This window comes from Micromys minutus, assembly GCF_963924665.1.
Source record: "Micromys minutus genome assembly, chromosome: X".
NCBI lineage: Eukaryota > Metazoa > Chordata > Mammalia > Rodentia > Muridae > Micromys > Micromys minutus.
Window position 1 is genome coordinate 88,230,945 of NC_137970.1, and position 23,245 is coordinate 88,254,189.

Below are 23,245 nucleotides of genomic sequence, written 5' to 3' on the forward strand. Positions count from 1 at the left end.
ACCAATGGACTGAGGTCTGGAACCCTGTGGTTGAATTAGGGAAAAACTAGAGAAGTAGCCAAGGAGAGAACAGCAGCAGTCTCAAGCATCTTGGACCCCTGGATCTCTCAGATACTGAGTCGCAAACCAGGTAGCATACAGAGCTGCTCTGAGGCCAGGAACACATGCACAGCAGAGGACTGCCTGGTCTTGCCTCAGTGGGAGAAGGTGCACCTAACCCTCTAGAGATTTGAGGCCCCAGGGAATGGGAAGGTCTGGCAGTGAGGGTGTCATCCTCTTGAAGACAGGGAAGAAGGAATGGGATTAGGAACGGTGGGAGGGGGGACTGGGAGGGGGATAATACCAGACTGAAAAAAAATTAAATAGATAAATAATAATAAATAATGTCCAGCACATCATGTTTATTATACACATAATGGTGATTTTAAGAAAGGGAGATTAAACTTGGACACTGGTGGCTCCTAGAGACTGAAGCAACAACCAAAGTGCATACATGGGCTGGATCTAGGCCTCCCTCCCCTCACATATGTAGCAGATGTACAGCTTGGTCTTTATGTGGCTCTCCCAACAACTGGAGCAGGGACTGTCCTGTTATCTGTCTGCAATGCTGTTCCCTAGGATGCCTTGTCTGGCCTCAGTGGGAGAGTCCTGCAGTGTCTGGAGGTACAAAGGTAGGTTGGTGCCCAGCGGGGTGCTTCCCCTTCCCATCAGAGAAGGGGGTTGGGTTTAGGAGCTTTGGAGCGGGACTGGGAGGAAGGGGGATTGCAATCAGGATGTAGAGTGAGTCAATGGATAAATTAATGGGGAAAAAGAGAGGGAATTCGATGTTTGCAATGACAAATGGGTTGCATTAGCTTCTCCTGAAGCATTCTAGTCCTGGATTTCTATAACGCTTTCATACTTATTTTCTTCCCAGTCTTAGTCTGCCTATCCTGTAAAGAGTGGGTGTTTCTTATGACTGCTTTCCTCTTTTCAACATGTTTGTTCAAAATCCTGCCTTCACTTATGTTTTGAAGTACAGTTCCTCTGCTAATGACCTCCAATTTCATGTTCTTAATTTTATTTTTAAATTATTCACTTTACATCCTACTCACATTCCCTGCCTAGTCAATTTTATATATTTTTTTAATTTCTGAATTTTCTTTTCATAAATAACCAAAGAGCAACATGTCTACTACTCAGTTCTTCTCCCTGTATTCACTGCAGTGAATCCGCCCCATTTTTATTCTATGTACTCTTTTAGTGTGAGCACCACAATTAACTTAATAGACCAACCAGAAGCTTAGTGATTGTTCTTGACACCTTCTTCACCATTACCACCTTTCTAATCCTTATCCCACTGGTATCTAAGATCTGTAAGAACTAGTCCAAAATACTTATCACTGCCTAACTATTTCAATTTCTTTTCTCCTTGAACAATCAGGTATTTCCTCTAAATTGTTCTATAACATAGCCCAAAAGATCTAGAATACATTTTCTAGGCAAACTCGTACATAATGAGTCTGCGTGGCTTCCTAGATCCTACTTTTTCTTTGTTACTCAAAAAGACATACCTTTTCCTTTTTCTTTCTATTTCTGCTTAATTCATGTTTCCTTAACACTTTATACTTCCTTACTCCTGTAAAACTTAGCTTCTCACCATGTGGCAGACTTCCCTGCTAGCTTAACTCAAGCAGCATGCTTCTTTTTTCCCCTCCTTCTGGACCCTACTCTCCTTTGAAGCAGTGGTCAAGAGTTCAGCTCACCTTCTCTGGTATTGTTCTTTTAAACTTTAATAATAAAATTGTCCTCAGTGTGCATGTGTACATGTGCACAGAGAGAGAGAGAGAGAGAGAGAGAGAGAGAGAGAGAGAGAGAGAGAGAGAGAGAGAAAGAGAGAGAGAGAGAGAGAGAGAGAGAGAGCCTAGCCAGTAAAGCCCTGATGACCTGAGTTTAATCCCTGGGACCCACATGGAGAAAACTGACTTCAACAAATTTCTTCTGAGTTCCACACATGCTGTGCCACATGCACCCCCATTCCTGCCACAGACAAAATATTAAATATAAAAGGTTACATTACAGACAATAATTGTCTCTTAAAGAATCATTGATTATTACCTGCTTATTTCAGAACAATCTCTTAACTCCTTAAATGGTCTACAAAATTGTATGATCAAATTTTAGTTGTTTTTTTCAGAGTTTCAATCCTTCTTTACCCTATTCCATACATTATCTGATTGGTCAAATACTTTTACCTGTTCTTTCCCTACCACGAGTTTCAATGGGTGACACATAATCAGGTCTCATTGAGTTTCTGTAGATCCATTTTTTAAAATCAGGTTTAATATGAAACTTAGTTTAAATCACATTTATATAATCTTATTTTAGTTATGCACTCTGAAATTAAGATTATAAGAATATATTTCTTTACTCCCCACTTTGTCTAACCTCAGCTTTCCTCCTTCACCATGAGTATCTTTCAACACAAAAATAATTCTTTACCTTTTTGTTTTCATTCAAAGGCTCATTGGACTATACTGATCAGTTCCAATCAAATGACAGTGGAGAGTGAGTCTAGATTCAAGTCACAAAAGAGGCCTCATCTCTTTGACCAAACCATATTATTCTATACAATTTCCTATTTCTTGTGATTTAGATTGGGAACGAAATAAAGTCATTTCAAAATGAATAAGTCTGTGGTTTAGATTTCCCCATTCCAGCTGTAATCCTGGAGGGATCTCAGTGAGAATGTCTTCTGGACACAATTTCAGCAATCTCAGTGTGTAGAAACAAGCTTTCATTACAATTTATTTTTGAGACTTGCCACTAGGAACATATGTGAGAATTAATGATGTCTTTTCTTCTATTGTAAGCATTTAATGATCTTGCAAATTATGGGTTGATTGCATATTTCTAAACTTCTTACTGGTTGAAATGTAAAATGGAAGTGACTTTTAAAAGACATCTGTTTTTTTTTTCCCTTTCACAGTCCATTTGACATAAGTAGCAATTATAAATATGTGTGACTGTGTGACAATGCTGCTCATTGGACAGTTCTTATCTCTATCTTTTTTATCTTATTTGTTTCACCTGACAGCCTGCTTCTCCCCCTTACTTTTATAATAATATCAATTCCTGCATCATTTTCTGCTGCCTTTTAAAAAATATTCGTGCTGTTGCTTCTCTATCTGATGAACGGTACATGTGCATATGAATGTGTGTGTGTGTGTGTGTGTGTGTGTGTGTGTGTGTGTGTGTGTGTGTGTGTTCACAAAAAAGAAAGAAGGAAGGAAGGAAGAAAAAATGAGAAAAAAAAATAAGGCTTTCAACCAAGCTCACATGTAGTATGTTTTGTTCCTTACCCTTTCACATAAAAAGAACTTAAAATTCAGCACTATTTGAGCTACTAGGAAGCCCAAATACCAACTGAATTCTCACATCAGGTACTTGAAGCTCAGAAATATTAAGTGATCCATATGAATCAGACCTGAAACGTGCCATTTTATACACAAATATGTAATAAGTCCATGAAAATGATAGGAATAATTTTTATAACTAACAGAAAGGAGATCTTCTGAAAAGGGGGTGAGATAAACACAAATTAAAAAATGTAAATAGCTTAGAAAGTTCTATTTCTACTTGAACTGAAGGAGGAAAATATAAAAAATTTCCCCACTGAGTGTCCCTGATAAACTCTCCATATTTACTGTTTAGTCCTCTCATACAGTCATAAATTGCTACAGATGATTATTATCATTACTGTTTGAACTCTCTAGAAAGGGTCCTAATCAATATATGGCACACGTTCAAACAACAAAATAATAAATGTTTCTATATGCTTGGACCAAGGAGTGGCACCATCAGAAGGTGTGGCCCTGTTGGAGTAGGTATGGCCTTGTTGAAGATAGGTGTGTCATTACTGTGGATGTGGGCTTTAAGACCCTCTTTCTAGCTTCCTGGAAGCCAGTATTTTGCTAGCAGTTTTCAGATGAAGATGTAGAACTCTCAGATCTGCCTGTATCATGCCTACCTAGATTCTGCCAAGCTCCTACCTTGATAACTGACTGAACCTCTAAATCTGTAAGCCAGCTCCAATTAAGTATCTTTTATAAGACTTGCCTTGGTCATGGTGTCTGTTCACAGCAGTAAAACCCTAACTAACACAGATAATAATATGTATGACAATGTGATTGCCTAAGCATAAACCTGGTTAGCACTCACTTTTACTACTGACTATGTCCCAGTTTGCACACAATTATGCATAAGCCATGAGGGAAAGAAGTCCGAATCCTCCCTTATTTTAAATTCCGTCTGTGCTTTAAAAGATTACAGCTTCAAAGTTCACATAATTGTAACACATTTCATGTTCACATAATCCAGTAATCAAAATTTGTCAAATAAATCTTTAATATTTTTGTAACAATTTGCAGCATTATTCCAAAATCCCCAATGACAGTTGTAGCAGGGAGGTTAATCAGTGTGAGCAACCATACCTGTCAGTTTATATTGGAGCAAACCTGGAAACATTGTGAGCATCACCATAACTAAATATGGTATCAGTTCTTCTCTTTCCTGAGCTATTTTTTACAACTCCGTGATCTGTTCCAGCTTTATAATAGACAATAAAGTCTAACTACATTTTAAAATAGAATTAAATAAGGTAATTTTAAAGTGCACTGACAAGTATACTCTTTATAAATAGCCAGATTTTTTAAAGGTCACTTATAGTGTGGGATTAGCAGGGCTTTGAAATCCCTAGGTAGCATAATTCTATTATCGGCCCTATTAGACCACATGTTTCCTCCTACTCAGCATAAAATCTCACCTTTTTGAAAACCTATATTAACTAAACCATCAAATGAAACAGATTCAACACCTTCTATGTGGATGTGCTGGAATTAGACACAATGAGTACTGTTGAGACATGGGGCGCTAATAAGAAGTGATTAGTTCAGGAAGTCAATGCCATCATAAATGCATTAATTATCTGAGCTTTGTCCCATCTTGTTCTCTTGGTCTTTTGCTTTCTTCTGTCTTCCTGCTGTCTACCATATTTGATATTTTAAAAGATGCTACTACCTAGATATTGGACTTTTCAGCCTCCAGAATAGTGGGAAATTTATTAATTAATTTCTTGTTTTTTATAAAATAACCAGTGTCTGGTATTCTTCTATAGCAACACAGAATGAGCTGTGGCATCCATTTGCACCCATATTTTCAAGGTTCTCAGACAAAGATTAACTCAGTTCTCATGGAAACTGTCCTTGTTTCCCATAGCTGTACTTATAGCTTGATTTGTAAGATTGATAAGTTTTCTATCATCTTAAATAATATGGGAACACAGAAAATAAAGTGTCATAATTCTGTGTATTAGTTTAGAAAACGTATGACTTTCCTTGTTTAAATACTAACAGAAATATTAATGTACACTCAATTAGCTCCATGTAGACTTTTTATTTATTCTTTTTTAGTGTTTTTTAAATTTTTATTCTGTCCTCAATATTTCATCATGCCCAAAGAAAAGATTGTCTTTACATTTCTTATCCAAGTTCAAAGAACATTGTGTAGTGATACTGAGAATAATAACACTAATAACCTTGTAAGTTTTGGGTCTTGATCAAAAAGGAAAACACAACGAAAGCTCTTATGACATCAGACAATACAGGACAAGCTTTAATAAATCTTTACCATTTTATCTGCACTACCAGTCACGATTACCATCAATTTTCTTGTCCTTACAGGGTAAGACTTTATGAATTCCTTTATCTTGCAAAGTCTGAACTTATTCTTTTCTATTACAATGCTTTTCTTGATTTTCCTACTAACCCTTTAGCCATTTTACCATCAGTATATCATCTTTCAATATGGCATTATATTTTGCTTACTGATACTATTTTTCTTTCTTTTTTTTTTTTTTTTGGACATGGTTTTACTACATATCTCTGTCTGTCCTGGTGAATTTAAAAGTTTGCAAACACACTGGCTTTATTTATGGTGCATATCAATATATGTATGGGCACATTTTGCTATGGTGTGCCTAGTGAATAGAGTGGAAAGCTTGCAGGAAGTGATTCTCTTTTACTATGTGAGTCTGAGAGGTTGAACTTGCTATGCTATCAAAGTTGTTGGAATGTGGCTTTACCTACTAAGCCATGTTGAAAGCCCATATTTTTCTTGTTCTTATGTTCCCTTGTGGTGATATGATCCTCATGATGTACACTTCACTTGTTTTCCATTCATTAAATTATATGGTTCAGAAGAAAAAGTGAGAAGTAGGAAGAAGAAGCAACAGGAAGAGAGACAATGGAAGAGAAATAAATGGAGGGAATATGAACATATGGGCACACACCAAAAGAAACTGGAGAAAATGTTTTCTAAAAAGAAAATTTGATAGGAGAAAATATGACATTAAAATGGATTATAATGACAGGCACTGAAAAAATCATGGTAAGGTAGTCTAAATTCTGGTTTTTTTTTTTAAAAATAAATCTCTTAAAATCCCAGAACTGTTACAGAATACCAAAATTAGTAGTTAAAGTGGTACCTGGAGAGAAAACTTCACACAAAAAAATTAATAGTAATGTGTAAACCAATTGCAAATTCAGCTGAAAAATTGGCAAAGTTACCTGTGGAGTGAGATGATGAGTCTTTGGACATATAGCAAGTAGAAAGCCCTACAACCAGGGGAGCAAGTCCAGAGCAAGACCGAGGTTGAGATGAGCAGGATTAGGAATGCTTTCTTCTTGCTCTGGGCCTGGATGTCCCAGTTCACTAAAACCTTACCAAGCCTGCCTCTGTCTTGGTCATTAAGCCTGGTGTCCAGGTTCCAGATTAAATGTCCTTTCTCCTTATAAGGACATGTCCAGCTAGCCCGTCTTCATGAAAATGAAGCACTCAAGCACCTCAGCTTCAGCCAATACTGTTCACTTACCCCAAAAATCCTTACTCACTCCCGGAGCTTTAAGTAGCCCTGTTCACTTCCCAATAGAAAGAGCTGTTTCACTAAGAACCATCTCTGGAGAAGGCTGTTTCTCCTGCACCCATGCCAAACAAGATCCTTTCTAAAGCACCTGTTTGGCTAATCTTCATTCTGTCTAGTCCAGGCCAGTAAGAAAAGTGCCTGGATGTCATGAGGGGAAAAGCAGAGCAAGAGAGGAGCAAGAAAGCAAGAAAGTTAGGAGGGGGCAAGCAGCCTCTTCTATAGTGAGTCAAGCATATCTGGCTGTTGCCAGGTAACTGCTGGCTGTTGCCAGGTAACTGTGGGGTGGAGTTTAGACAAAATGCTAAGAACCATGACCAAGAAAACGTACTAAAATAAACATTTAATTTGATTCTTACACTTTGGGGAATGATTCCATGGTAACAATACTTTTATCACTAAAAAGATTAATATGATAGATTGATATCTATCTAAGTTGGCCAAAAACTAAAGACTGAAGAAAGATAGAGAAAGTAAGAACATAGACAGCGACATGGAATAAAAACAGAAAGTAAGGACATACTTAAAGGGGAAACAACTATAGATACTACTCAGAATAAAATAATACCATAAGGGTAGGAAATTGGTTTAGAAAATGAAGATTTGTTGAAAGATATTTGCTGACTAAATGGTAAAATAACCATTTAATTGTCTTGAAATATCTATGTATAAAGCAAATGAAGTCAATAAAATCAGAACACTTACTTTTCAACTGTATATAAATAAAAACAATTTACTCAAGAATTTGTGGTTTTGAAAACAATTGTTAAGTGGAGAGCTACTTGATAGTGTGAATACAAGGACAGCTTAACAACTGAATATGTCAATGTGACTGAACACATTGACAAAACATTTTTTAAAAATACACTTAACTCATGTGTGCAAATAAATGCGTCACATAGAATTCAATATCAACTATGAGTAAGTAAAACATCCCACAAACTAGAATACAAAGATATTTTATTATCTAAAAAGGCAATATACTATTAACACATAGCAGCCACACTCAGGTACAACCTTAGATACAATGTGTTTAAAGTTATAAATATGATAAAATATCATATATTATAAATACTTAAGGGTAGTCTATCAAAATTTTTTAGCTAATTTTGTAACAAGCGCTATGCATTTAGTACATATATAATATGAACTATACAACACAAGCATATATACAAACACACCACACACACACACACACACATTCTAAACTATTTAAGCAAGAAGAAAGTGTCTTAGAAATTCTGATGCATTTGCTTTAGGTAACCACTGGGAGGTCCTGCAATTTTAAATGGTGATTTTATGTTTAGGAAAGTTACGTGGGACACATGACTCTTCTGTCTCCTGCAACTGCAAGTACAAAAAACCTTATGTAGTGTACTTTCTAAATACCACATGAATTCATCTATTTTCCATATTACTGTATTGTTCAGAATTCACCCTGATACCACTTCTCATCTCCATTGCTGCAAAAATTTTCCATTCTCCCTACTTCTAGCCCTATCATCCACTCCAAATGTTTCTTCACAGAGAAACTTAAACCCCAGATTCTTGATGAAGAATTAAAAATTATCTGTGGTGTGTGTGTGTGTGTGTGTGTGTGTGTGTGTGTGTGTGTGTGTGTGTGTGATGTATGCCCATATAACTGTGGAGGCACAAGTAGACTGTCTTCCTCAAATATAATCAACTTCATTTTGAAGGCTAGATATTTCAGCTGGTCTTTGGATATTTCAAAATTCTGATAAAGTGGACTCTAATACCTGTGCAGGAATGAGCTTGCCAGGAATAGTAAGGCCAAGCAGGCAAAGAGCAAAGGTGTCCTGTCCTCTTTCTATGTCCTCATGGAGACTGCCATCAGAAGGTGTGACACATATTTAAGATGGATCTTTCCATCTCAATGGGTTTGGATTTAGGATGCCAAATGATTTAATTATGAAAATTCCTTCAAGTTGTACACAACCACTTTGGTTTTAATTAATTATAGATGTAGTTAATTTGAAAACCAATAATAGCCTCATACTGGTCATCATTATGAAAATAACAACAAATATAAATACTAATAACCACTAAAAAATAAGCACATGTATTGTTTCATTAGACTGAGAGGCCAAAACTTGCAAAATGAGATGGTAAATGTCATTTTGCAAGATGTTCTTGACTCTGAAGGATGTAAAGTCAATTTAGTACTAGGACCAGAATCTTACCTCCAGAGTCTATAAAGAGTTCACAAAGAAGAGAATGCATGCAGTATAGTTATTTCTTGAACTCCATGTACTAGCAATGACCACCAAGCCTACACATACACTGGCCATACACACAATAATTTGTAATGAAAAATATTCTGTGTACTTTAAAGTTTATTCATTTTAAATGTGTCTATACTTATACATTTTTCAAAGAGCTTTCATTTGCAAAATAATTTAATCTTATACAAATACTAAAGAAATAAATGGACCTAAGTCTCCATTCTCCCATACTAGAAACACAGAAAGGAACAGAAGCAACCAGATACTCTCTGGTAAAGGTACTAAATAAATATCAGAACTAGGGTAATGTATATTGGCCAAACAGTTTGTTCTAACATGTAATCCCTGCTGCCAGAAATATTTCATTTTGTACTCTAACAACATGTTGTAATCTGACCTGGCTCTTTCTTGACAGAGGGTGCCACCTCCTAGGCTCATTGAACATGAACCTGCACTTTGCTAATGCATGCTAAGTCATCGTGACTGCTAATTTGTAAATACCAGCTTGTGAGTTATAAAACCCTTTATGGAAACTGGAATGCCCCATCATGTATTTATATCCCCTGTTTAAACCCATGCTGGCTCCTTCTTGGGTTGAACTAGATTGGGCTTCTGCGTTGGGAGAGGACTGCTACAGGATGGGCTCACTGAACAAACCAGGAGGTACTACACTTTCTGAGAGACTAACAGGAAAAGTATGTTATCATGTCCTGCTGGAATTTGAAGTGACTCCTACTTTTATGGGTGTTCTACCACAGAGTTTCATTGAATGAGGCCTGCAGACTTTATCACATGGGAAATTAATAGTAAGTTGTACCCTCAAACCCTGCTGGGATTAGTGGGCCCTGTATCTGCACAGAGCACCCTTTGGTTCCCTCTTTAGACCAACTGAATACTGAGGTGATTTTAAAATTATACAGGCTAAGACTGAAGTATTGCAGAAGCACAGAACTAATAGGAAGCCATTAGATGGTCAGTTTCAGAAGATGGCCCACTAGCAGGGGTCACTGTCGATTGATGCTGCAATGCTCAGCACCACTTGAGTGGAGGTCGTCCTATTGAGGCAGCAGAAGAGGGGACACCATATGCTACATTAGGAAAATGCTCCAGTGTTCAGGGCATAATGGTTGTGGCAGTTTAAATGAGAATGGCCCTCATAGGATCATAATTTGAATACTTCATCACCAGGGAATGATACTATTGAAAAGGTTAGAAGATGTGACTTCATTGGAAAAAGTGTGTCACTGGGGTTGGGCTTTTAAACTGAAAAAGCCCATTCCAAGTCCAGAGTTTCTCTCTTCCTACTCCCTGTGGATTTGAATGTTAAACTGTCAGCTTCCATGTCTGCCTCTGTGATACAATGTTCCCTACCATGATTAGAATGGACTAAACCTCTGAAACTCTAAGAAAGCTCCAATTAAATGCTTTCAGACTTCTCCTTTTTACTCAGGAGATGCTTAGATAATCCTCTTACTTAAAAGGGCCTTTGGACACACACCCTCTTTCTAAGAGGTCATTAGACCTCCTACCTCTGAGTAGAGGATAAAGGTCTGGTGCTTACCCGTGCATGAAGAATAGCTCTGAGTCCCCCTTCCTCAGTTGGATGAGGAAAATTTGTTATTTATTGAGGTATGGGAATGAAAGACCCCCAGAGGGTATCTTCCGTCTGAAGAGACCCATCCCAAGGAGCAGTGAGACCACTCACTTTGGATGCAAGTAGCAAGAGGTTTATTTAGATACACAGGTACCTGTGGGCACACAGTCTCTAGGAGGACTTGCGCTCCGGACAAAGGGGCAGTCCCCTTTTTATAGGGCTTGGGGGGGCAGAAGCAAGGTACAGAAGCAGAAGCATAGCAACAGGGTTTTAATTGGTTAATTTAAATGAAACCAGGGTGAACTGGGGACAAGCCTCAAGTTCTTCGGAAAGGGTGGCCTTGGCCCCTCCTCTGGGACAGGGTGCTGTTTTTCGTCCTTGTCTCAGCACGTATGGCAAAATATTGTGTCTTTAAAATATTGTGTCTTTAAAATATTGTGTCTTTACCCCAGTCCAGGTGGTCAACGGCAGATATCTTGTTTTGACAGGGACTGGGCTGTCCTCTGGCTCACTTTTGTTTCAGTATTTTTTCATCCCTGCCTGTTCTGGGTCTAGCACAAAATGGCGTTACTGCAGCTAAAACAGGAGGGGGTCTTTCAGGAATAAATAGAATGTGTAGGAAACTGCAATATTGTGGCCTCAGTTCTTCCTTGTCTGGTCCAAAGGAGCTAGCTAAACCTACCCTTAGTATTAAAGGTACCAATGACTATACACTTTTAAGAAGTTGGATTCAGCTCTGTTCTTCTCTCCAGTGAGTTTTGCATAAGCCCCTCTGAATCCATTGGCTAATAAACTGGACCTTGTAGCTAAGGGATCCTAATATTTTTCTTTGTCCTTATGGGGCTTCATGTGTATCCTCTCTGATTAAGTGATTGACTGAAGTAGCCCTCTTATAAGAAGTAGTCATATGATCTTGTGCTTTGTTTTGGAAAGCTTTGAGGCCTGTCTGTCATATGGTGAATTTCCAAGGTCTTATGGAAAGGGTTTAGGTATAAGTCTCTTTAATAAAAGTAAAACTTTGCCAACTATAGTGTGAAAAGCCAGAAATGTTTGTAGTCTGTGTCCAAGACAAATGCTACTTACTGACCATTTTGCGCATTGCTAGAAGGGCGACAAACTTGCATCTCAAATGCCACATCATCTTGACAGCACAAAATGTCTATACCATGATTATTGGGCTCATTATGCCCTGGTGACTGCACTATCCCTACAAAGACCCTTACTTCTTAGCCTCTGTTTCACTTGAGGGATTCTACAAAGCATCCAGATGACCCTAAACCCTGGAGAGTTACACCCATGCTACCAAGACCATGGCTATCAAGTTACACCTCTAATTTCTCTTCATGATAGCTGTACATAGTTTCTTTGTCCCAATGAGTTATGTCCACCTCTTTTGAGAGTCTGACCAGACTTGCTCCTTCTATCCTCCAAGAGGTTCATATTCCCCAGTAAGTTTGCTAACCTGCCAAGGGGCACACCTGCTAACCCTCTCCTATCTTGTTCTGCCTCAGTTCATTTATCTTACTATGGTTCTACATGTTTGCAATGCCCATACACATATCCAGTCCACCACAAGGTCTATATCAGTTCTAATATAAGCTAATTGTTTTCTACATGTCTGTACTTGTACTTGAGAAGAAAGCTGCTCGCAGTTATTATGAGAAAGGACTAATTGTAATCAGAAATGCTTTCTTAATCGGAAAATACTACACAAGATATTGAGGAAAACCTGAGATATTTGGCTTATTTCTGAATGTCAGAGAATATTGTAGAAGAAGGGAAGAAAACATGTAAAAAGTAAAAGATATGGTGAAAGACTATGAAAACCATTCTCTAGTCTCAATAAAATGAATTTACTGACTCACAACCCTAGTTACTGTCCTGAGGTCATACAAAACAAGCACCAATAATAACATAAGCATGGTAGAGGGGCTTCTGAGGCCCCATATTCTACTTCTGAAACATTGTGATTGATTGACTCTGGGTAAGGGAAACCATTGTCTTCAGTTGTGCACTCACTACTGAGCCCACCAGACTCTTGCAGATATTTGCAAACTTAAGGTCACACGGAAAACCCTGGTTTATTTGATTGGGTCACAAAATAGTGATAGCCATGAATTTGTTACAGGATTATGGGAAGAATAGGTGGATGGCATGTCTTAGGGATCTAGAAGGTGGGAATGGCTAGTTTTGACTGTTTACGGGTTCAAAACTTGTCTAAAAACTCTTAACAAAAATATTTAAAACAAGAGGCAGAAGCCAGCATTCTTGTGAAGGCTATTACAGAAACCAGAAAGCCAGAGGAGGGGCAGTCACATCCCAACAGAACCCACTTCATTTATGACTGCAATAATTCATTCCTGAAAGCTGTCTTCACAACACTCTCCTCTCCAGCTAGGCCCTACTTTCCAAACTACATCATTTTGGATCAATCTTTCACATATGAATTTAAGCATTCCATTCAATGAATCACAGGCAATAGCGATGATAACTTGCACACTTGGGGAATAAAAGTTTAAATAATTCTTTAAGTAAGCTTTACAACAAACACAGCATGAGCACTGAAGTGGTGACTCAGTGGTAATTGTAGGTACGCCAAGTAATCTGTGTTCAATCCCCAAGATGCACAGGGTAGAACAAAAGACTTTACAACATGTTCTTTTCTCTTCAATATGTATGTCATGCACTCTACACCAACACTAGACAGATTAGTTAAATGACAAACATACAAAAAGTAGATAGATAGAAACATACATAATATATATACATATAGCTATACATACAAACATGCATGTATGTATGGTATACAGAATGCACATGCTAACAATAAGATAAACACAAAAAAATTATGCTTTTTACTTTACTCACCCATACTGAATATAGTTTACTATTGCCAATTAAGACATACGAACAGTATATTCAAAATAAGTTATACATCGAAAACAGAAAATTTACTTCTAAACAACATTGTGTATATAAAGATTGATTAGTAACCATGCTTTCTTTTGCTACTGGCCAGTTTTACTGCGTATACCCTAAAAACTCTTCCTCATACTTTGCCATTGCTTCAGTTATTATTGTGTACTAACTGATACTTATAATCCACTAGACAGCAATGCTACAAAAGGTATTGGTCCTGATTATATTTAATCATACACTCTCAGCTCTAAGATATATCTTTTAAAGACACATCTGTAAGAAAGGGTCTTCCAAATAACATCAAATGAAACTGTCCTCAGGTAAAAAACAAACCATAGGGCACGATCTGCACATAAAATATATATTCTTGTGAATATTGATTAAAAGGGTAACATTTGTAAAATACAATTACATAGTGTTATATCTTTGAAGCAACAAGGAAAAAAAGATAAGCATACATTGTGATTTCTTAATAGAGTAGAAAATGTGAAATAGTCAAGGAGTGGGTTGCTGGTTTTTTATGTCATCATATAACTACCATAACAACAGAGTATCAAAGTATCAAGATATCCTCTTCTGAAGTTAAAAGAAAACAGCACCAAGAAGAGAACAACAACAATCAAAAGAACCATATCACCTGTGGTATCTTCAGGAAGATGTACAGCAATCTGAATGTGGTTCCAAGAGTGTGGGTAGGTGTCTATTGCTTTGTCAATACCATAGGTTTATGTTCAGCCATTTATGTTTGGGCTCTAAGTTTGGGACCACTCAACTGAGGATGAATGTCCTGAAAATGATGAGTACTATCCTAGCTTCTTCTTGCTGATCTGTAGACCTCAAACTTGAGATGAAAAATGTTATATTGACTAACAGAAGAATACACAATGTTTAAATGTGATGTCTCTGAGAAAAATAGGAGACATGCTTAACCAGAAGGTAAAACTAGAGAACGTTTGGATTAAGATGCTAATATAGAGAATCCATATAATGAGAAAGGACTGTCTGAAGGATCCTTGGCCAGAGGTGAAGTTTGAATGTGTAACTAATGGGATGTGAGAAACCCATGGAAAATTTTGGCAGTACTGAAGGCCTCATATTCAGACCTTGAATTCCCCCAACACTAGTCAGAGATGTACAATGAGGTATCCGTGGGTCAGGAGAGAGAGGGGGGCGGAGGTAGGGGACAGAAGGAGGGAGGGAGGGAGGAAGAGGGGGGGGGGAGGGAGGGAGGGAGGGAGGGAAGGAGGGAGGGAGGGAGAGAGGGAGGGAGGAGAGAGAGATAGATATCTGAGTCTTACTATAGGGCATGGAGAAAAAATGAGATCGCAAGAACCATGGATCTCAGGGTTGTATGGAATAGTTTCAACCTCTCTTGGTCATATATCTGCAGCCCTATTGGGCAGCTGTTGAACATTGATTGATTCCTTGAGAATTATAGGAAGTTCTAGGTATTTACTTTCTCATTAACTCAAAACGTGAAATCTCAATATAGAATAAACATCCTCTGAATGTCTGTGGAAGACATATCAGTCTTAGAAGTCTTCTAAGAGAGTGCAATGTAGTACCCTCATGTTCAGAGTCTTTCTCAAATATATGTCTATCCATACACTCCTCTGCATGTAGGACAGGACATCTCTGCCTAAGGGACCAGAATAAAGACAGTAGTCTGATTTACCCTTGCCTTGCTATTCATGTATTTGAAACCTCAGTCCAGAGTACTCTGAGATGTAAACTCTAGAGAATATTGGGAAGATGGAAAATATTTCTGAGAAATTTGGTGATCTACTGAAGATCCTAGAGAACTCTCTGAATATGTGGAGTGTCCTATATTGTTTTGCAATGATAGGAAAATGACTCCAGCATTTTGAGGACCAAAATCAAAACGTCTTGGAGCACCTGAGGCAGATAGAAAACTTGCTACAGATCCTGAGGTAATAGGACAGACTTGAAATCCCCTTGGGCAGATGGCAATAATTTTACATTGCTCTTGGAAAACTGGGAAAGTTTCTCAGTTCCCAAGCAAGGAGACCCAAATCATATATCATCTCATCTTGGGCACATGGCAAAGGTTCTGAACTCCCCATGCTATCTGGTGAAAGTTTCACAGTCCTCTGTGCAGATATTGATATTTCTAAAACACTGTGGGCAGACAGGGGCAGGTTGGAACACTCCAAAATCCATTTGGATAATTGGAGAAGATTCTAAACTCACTGGAGTAGATGCTGAAGTTTCTAATTCTCCTTGTGAAGCATTAGATATTGTGAGTGTGTGTGTGTGTGTGTGTGTGTGTGTGTGTGTGTGTGTGTGTGTGTGTGTGCATGTGTGTAAACTTCCAGAATGCCCCAGGAAGAAAAGTAATGCACTCCACCTTCTTGGACAGAAAGCAAAGGTCCTGAACTCAATTGAACAGATGAGGAAATTATCACCAGCCCTGGAGCAGATGATGCAGAGACTCTAGAGTCCTGTGTCCAGTTAAAAAAATTACTATGGGATCTTTGGAAGAAGGCATAAATCTTGATGAGTCTGAAGCAGGTGGATTTATTTGTTGGACCTTTTGGGCAGACTTCAAAGTGGTCCCTGGCAAGAAGCAGAAGGTCCTAGAGTACCTTTTATAGGTTTGGAGAGATTTAAAATATTTTCAATAGAAAGTGAAGGATCCAAAAAGCTTTGGGAACTCTGAACACCCCAGAAACAACTCACAGGCTATATGAAGTTTAAGAAAAACAAAGGCCAAAAAATGAAAGCCCCAGTCTTGCTTAGGAAAAAAATAAATGTATAGCACCCTCTCAGAGTGTGGTACACTTGGACCTTAAATCATTAATAATCCAAGAGCTAAGATAATAGCCTTGTGGTAATTTTTGGCATTCACAGATCATTATGCTTAATCTATACTCACCAAGAAAACTGTTTCCATGTTACGTTCTGTCCTACATATACTTTATGCTTGTGGTAACTAGTGGGATTTCAATGCATGCTATCAAACCTCTAAAAGAATTAAGTACTGACAAAATTATTCATATAGTGTTATACCAAAATGCCTTTAAAAATCTGTGTATGTATCCCTCTTTAAAAAAAATAAAGTAAGAAAAAAAAGCAAAAACTTTGGGAAGAAAGTACAGGTCTAACTTGGGCAGATATTGAAAGTTGCAGAGATGGGTCATCAGATACCACATGTCCTTGAGTAGTAGATGAAGACTTTCCTGTACCTGGTGCAGATGATGAATATGCTGAAGGACACTCTGGAGATGGCAAGAGTTCTATAGAGCCTTGTGAAGATTAGAGACCTTTGGGAAGATCTCAATATTGCTGCCAACTTTTGACTATGGTGGGTATATCCCGAAACACTGGGGTAGATGGGGAAAGTGCTAAGTTGCTCTTTGTAGATGTGTTGTGTGTTCCTGTACTTTGTATATGTAGGAAAGGGTGGGAAAGCACTTGAATGGATGTAGAATTTCCCAGAGTCCTTTGTGTAGATGTGGACAGTCCTAAAGTCCCTTGTGTATATAGGCAGAGACCCAAAGCTCGTTATGTAGAATGAGAAGGTGCTTGACTCTATTATTCTTAGGAGGAAAGTCCCAGAGGATAAGGAGCAACTTCAGAATTTGGTGATATATACATCATTGCCTGGGATGAGATGGAAGGTTTCAGAGGCCTCTGGGGTGATTGCAAAAGTGCTAGAAACCCTTGGCCATGTGGGAAAATTTCTGCACCACCTTGGGTAGAAGATGAATGTCTACAGGTTCTGGAGGTAATAGTTGCAAAGCTCCTATAGTTGCTGAATCAGATTGAGAAAATTTCACATCCTCCCTCACAAGTGGAAAATGTCCCAAGGTATTTTGGGTGTGTTTGTATTATCCTCAAATCCCTGCGAAATATGCTATAATTTCTAGATTCCTTCAGTTGGAGAACTAAGAACTTTACACAGGCAAGGATTTCTCTCTGTTCCTGGTAAGTTCCCTTACCTTTTGCGAGGATAGCAAATGTCCTTGAATCCCTGGAGTAGGTAGAGGAGGCTCTTGAGCACCTAGTGCAGATAGGAAAGTTTTTAAGTCTCCTGATGAAGACAAAAAGATGCTTGATATTTCTGGCTATTTAATAAGTGTCCAATGGCTCTTAGGAAAGATGCTGAACATTTTACAACATGTTAGGCATATGGAGAAAATCTCATTGCTGCCTGGCACAAAGTTGGGTGTTTCCAAATCTTTTAAGCAGACGAGACAGTTTTTATAGTCCCAGTTAACATAGGCTGGCTTCCTTTCACCTTTCAAGGAATGGGCACAAAAATGAGGCCACTCTTTGTATGCTCACAGGCTGTAAAGCAGTTAAAGGAACTGGCTGCTCTCCCAGAGACCTGTGTTCAATTTCCAGATCCACATGCTAGCTAACATCAATATGTACCTCAAGTTTCTGTGAGATCTGACATCCTCTCCTGAATTTTGTAGGTATCAGACATGTATGTGGTGCACAGATGTATGTATTTAAAATAGATTTATAAATATAAATAAGTAAATATGGAAAGAAAGGGAGTGAATAAAAATGGCCTAATGAATCTCTCTTTGTATGCTATCTTTTAAGCATAGTGACAGTGACATATGTATACTGATCAGCATTTGCATATATGTATAGATTCTGTACTTTTTCTGTTACTGATTTGTTTTTATTCTACTTTATTTCATAAAATAAACTCTGTTTATTATTTTGCATCTGTTAAGATAATTTGCAAAATTAAATGTGGCATATTGTAGAGGGTATTCCATGGGGTGCCAAGAAGAATGTGCATATATCTATTAATAACACATTCTGTAGGGATCTGTTAAGTTAATTCTATATATAGTCTAGTCTAGTACTGATGTTTCTTTGTTAGTTTTAATTTGGGTGATGTGATGTTTTATGAGGATTGTCAATTGGACCTATAATCTTTTCCAACACCTACCCAGTCTGGAATGGATTGAAGTGGAACCCAGAGTTGGATATAGAGTTCTCATTAAAGACTGACGGTTGTGGGGTATAGTTATAAAGACTGATGGGACTCGGAAGTAGCTTTAAAGACTCTGGCTTTCTGGATCTCTAAGTATACTGAATGATTGCTGATAACATTGAAAAAATTCCTAAAACTATTCTTGCTCATTCTGAGGGTTAAAAACCTGCTGGCTTGGGCAGTTAATACCTGTAGACTAATAGCAGGGAATTAAGTAAAGGATTAATTGCCAGAGCTTTTTTCTCTCTTTGCCAGAATTCTTAATTCCCCCTTTGTCAGGAGGGAGGGAGGTGTGGAGGAGTAAACTTTTATTGAACCAGGAGAAGAAACCACACTAGCAGAAGGAAAAACTTTCACAAGCATATTCAATAAACTCACATAAATTCATATACAAATTCATGCATACATATTCATACATTTTGATGCATTCCAATTGGACTCAGCTACATACTTATCTCATAATTACACACACACACACACACACACACACACACATCCATATTTATATAAGTACATGGAGCAAAAGAACAAATCCCACTGCAGAAAGAACTCACTCATACTTATTCCAAGTGAAAAAATGAGCTACAATCTTTACTGCATAAAGAAAAAGATTCTACATTTTATTGTCAAGTGAATTAAACCCAAGCCTGTAAGAAAAAGGCTTTGTTCTCTTTATTAAGACTAAATCTGGATTGCTGCTATGAAAAACCTGTTCTGTCCCAAGGCAAGGAGAAGCCAGCCTGTTCCTTCTGCTCTCTGCAGTTGCTTCTTTGTCCCCCTTTCTCTCTGCATTCTGCATATTGCTCTCTTAATCCCCAAATTTCCTTCCAAGTTATTCTACTCTTCTGTGCTTGTCCTTTCCCCGCTTAATCTCGTTCTTTCCTCCTGCTCTGATGCAATGATGCTCTGCAATGTAATGGTCCTACTCTTTAGTAACTTTTTCGGGGAATAGATCACATTGTTTTTACAACGATCCTTTATCATCTTTTCAAAAGTTCACAAAAAGTTCAACCATAAATTCAAATCATAAATTTAATAAGAAGTTTACAACAGTGTTTGCATATGTATCCATTAAAACTAGATATGAATTATCTGTCACTTGCTCTACAGGTTCCTGGAGACTTAAAAACCATAACTAAGTTATTACTGAAAATGTACATAAATAAACACAGTTAATATTTTATCTTCTGTCCTTGCACCTACAATAAATTGTTAGTTTCCTTTTTATGACCCTTGGTTAATTTTTTTTACCATCTCCTGGAGTGTTTCCTAAGTTATAAAGGCCCATTTTCTATCTCAGAAGAAATTAACTCATGACACTTGACGACTGACAGAGTTCTCACTGCAGTTTTTATATCACAGAGGACTTAATAGCGGTCCTATTATAAAAAGCTTAGTAGTTCTTAGTATACTAGTATGAGCTCCTGTATAATAATCATTAGGAATTAAATCATTTATTTGTCTATAGAGAATCACTACAAGACATTACATATTCATTGTTTTGCAGAAATCTGCTCAAGGAGTTGGCTAATACCTAGTGAAATATATATATATATATATATATATATATATATATATATATATAATATTTAATATATAATATATATGAAAAGCACATTAGTATTAGGAATCCTACTTAATCACTTCAGCCTCACATAAAAGGAAAATCACTCAGAATTTATAGTCCATGGTGAAACCATCTTAGGAAGATCACCTGCTACTTTATAGCTTCTCCTACCTGGCTCCTGGTAAGTCTTGAGTTAAAGGACATGCCTTTGAGAGATTATCTTAATTAGTTTAGCCTCTGGGTGTGTTTGTCAGAAATTGTTTTTCTTTTTCATTGGTTCAACTGAGGTAGGCAAACTCACCCTAAATGTGGGAGGCACATTTTATGCCCTGGGTTGTAGGACTGAATAGCAACATTCATATCCCTCTACTTCCTGACTGTAGATGCAGAATTACTAGCTGCCCAAATATTCTGCTGCCATAACTCTCTGCTGTGATGGACCATATTCTGGAATGGTACGTCAAGACAAACTCTTAATATTTTATGTTGCTTTAGTACTGAAATCAGTCAAGCAACCAACACAGATAACCTAGCTTATGATGAGACATTATTATTACTGATATTGAAATTATTGTTTATTATTATTATTATTATTATTATTATTATTATTATTATTATTATTATAGGACCTATATGACTTTTTTATAGTGTTCATTGTATAAAATTAGAAGCCAAGATATTGGGTATCTTTGTGTTCATAATAGCTATATGTTCTTGATAGATTAGTAAAAATTACTTTTACTAAACTTTAGCTATTATCTTCATCTTTTCTTGCTAATTTTGATTTGAAGTCTACTCTATCACATTACCACAATAGATACATTGGATTATTTTCCAGAGATACTCACTCCATAGATTGTTTCTATCCTTTTGTTCTTTGTCTGTAAGTGGCTGTGCCAGTCAGTTGTGTTTCTTTCTGACACTCGGACAGTGGCTCCTCTTTCCAGCCCTGTCAGCTAGTCTTCATTTCTTTATTTGTGAGTAGAAGTCATTTATGTTTAACATTATCAGTAAGAGATGTTTCAAGCTCTCTCTCGGGCTTCTGGGGTGTCATAGTCACGTCTTATCCTGCTGATGACTCTGAGTCTAAGGCTGCGTATGATCCCTATGCCTACCAGGGTGGCTATGATATGCACATAGGGAATGCGAAGCAGGACCTTGCCTATGAATGACAGTATGAACAGCAGACTTATCAGGTGATTCCTGGAGTGGTCAAAAACTTCATTCAGTACTTCCACAAGACTGTCACACATTTGATTGACCAAAAAGTGTGTGAGCTTCAGGACAGTCACATCTCTAGTGATGTCACCGACCAGAAAGTATATGAGATCCAGGACATTTGTGAGAATGGCTGGGCCAAGCTAACTGGAAGATTCTGGCCTGAGGCAGAAGCAATTGCACTTCAAGTTGGCAACACTGCTGTATTTCTAATTTTGTACAAAGAACTCTACTACAGACATATTTACAAAAATGTCAGTGGGGGAACCTCCTTAGAACAGAGGTTCGAATCCTATTACAACTACTACTTTCTCTTTAACTATATCCTCAATGCTGATGGACCTGCTCCCCTTGAACTTCCCAACCAGTGGCTCTGGGACATCATCAATGAGCTCCTATACCAGCTCTAGTCCTTCAGTCAGTACCACTGCAAGACATCCAAGGAGTCAGAGGAGGCAATAGACTTCCTTAGATCCAATCCTAAAATCTGGAATGTGCACAGCATCTTCAACACGCTGCATTCTCTGGTAGACAAATGCAACATTAACTTGTAGCTGGAGGTCTACAGCAGTGGAGGTAACCCCAAATGTGTAGCTGGGGAAGATGGACAACTTTTTTTTTTTACAAGATGCTTGGCTACTTCAGCCTGGTAGGACTTCAGTGCCTGCATTCTCTACTGAGGGTTTACAACCGGCTATCAAGGTGCTGGAGAATATGGAGCTGAACAAGACAAGCATGTATCCCATGTGCCTGAGTGCCAGATCACCACCTTCTATTATGTTGTTTTTTGCATATTTAATGATGTTTTGATACAAGGGTGCTATGCGGGTCTTTTTCAGCATCTTCCTGTATATCCAGAGGACCACATAGAAGTATGAAATGATTAACAATCAAAATGAACGGATGCATGCTCAGTTGGCCATTGCTCTCACCATGTAGCCAATGAGGATTAACGAGATCATTCACCTCCTGGAGAAATACAGGGACAAGATGATGAGCATGCAGAAGAGTGACCCTGAGGTCTATGAGAAACTTTTCAGCTATGCCTACTCAGAGTTCTTGTTGCATGTGGTGCCTAACTATGACAATGTACATCCTACCTACCACTAAGAGCCCTTCCTGCAGCAGCTGAAGGTGTTTTCTAATGAAGTGTAGCAGCAGGCCCAGCTCTCCACCATCTGCTGCTTCCTCAAGCTCAGCACCACCATGCCTGTGGCCAAGATGGCTGGGTTCCTGGACCTCACAGAGCAGGAGGAGTTCCTTATCCAACTGCTTGTCTTCAGGCACAAGATGAAGAACCTGGTGTGGCATTTCTGCCCTAGATGGTGAATTCCAGTCAGCCTCGAAGGTGGACTTCTATATTGGTAAGAACATAATCCATATTGCAGATATCAAAGTTGGCAGATGCCCAAGTTTGAAGAGCTTAATCGAACCCTGAAGAACATGGGCCGAGGCCCTGAAGATACTCATACACGAGCTCAGAACCTGTTTTGATATTATAGATGGGAAAGTACTCATGTCACCAAGAAATCTTACCTAAGTCTGCCATCAGCTGAACTGAGACGTGTTCAAATCAAGGACTGGATCTTTCATGGCACTCTCAATAAAGGGTCTTTGTAGAGAAAATAAAAGGAGGGGGAATGTGTTTTATAGTTCTTGTGATTTTGTTGGTTCTTTTTATTTTTTAGATTATTGTTTAGTGTTTATTTTATCTTTTTCTGGTATTGGGGGTTTGCAGTTTTACTGTGTTTTACTTGATGGATTTCTT

At 38.0% G+C, this 23,245-nt stretch overlaps 1 pseudogene across 1 annotated transcript in view; it reads left to right on the forward strand.

Moving 5' to 3' along the window:
- Positions 1-22,915, forward strand: part of LOC308415109 (eukaryotic translation initiation factor 3 subunit L-like) — a 106,070-nt pseudogene extending 83,155 nt beyond the window's left edge. The window contains exon 2 of the transcript in view: positions 21,271-22,915. The product of the transcript in view is annotated as a eukaryotic translation initiation factor 3 subunit L-like (transcript). The remainder of the gene's footprint in view (positions 1-21,270) is intronic.
- Positions 22,916-23,245: the final 330 nt, after the last annotated feature.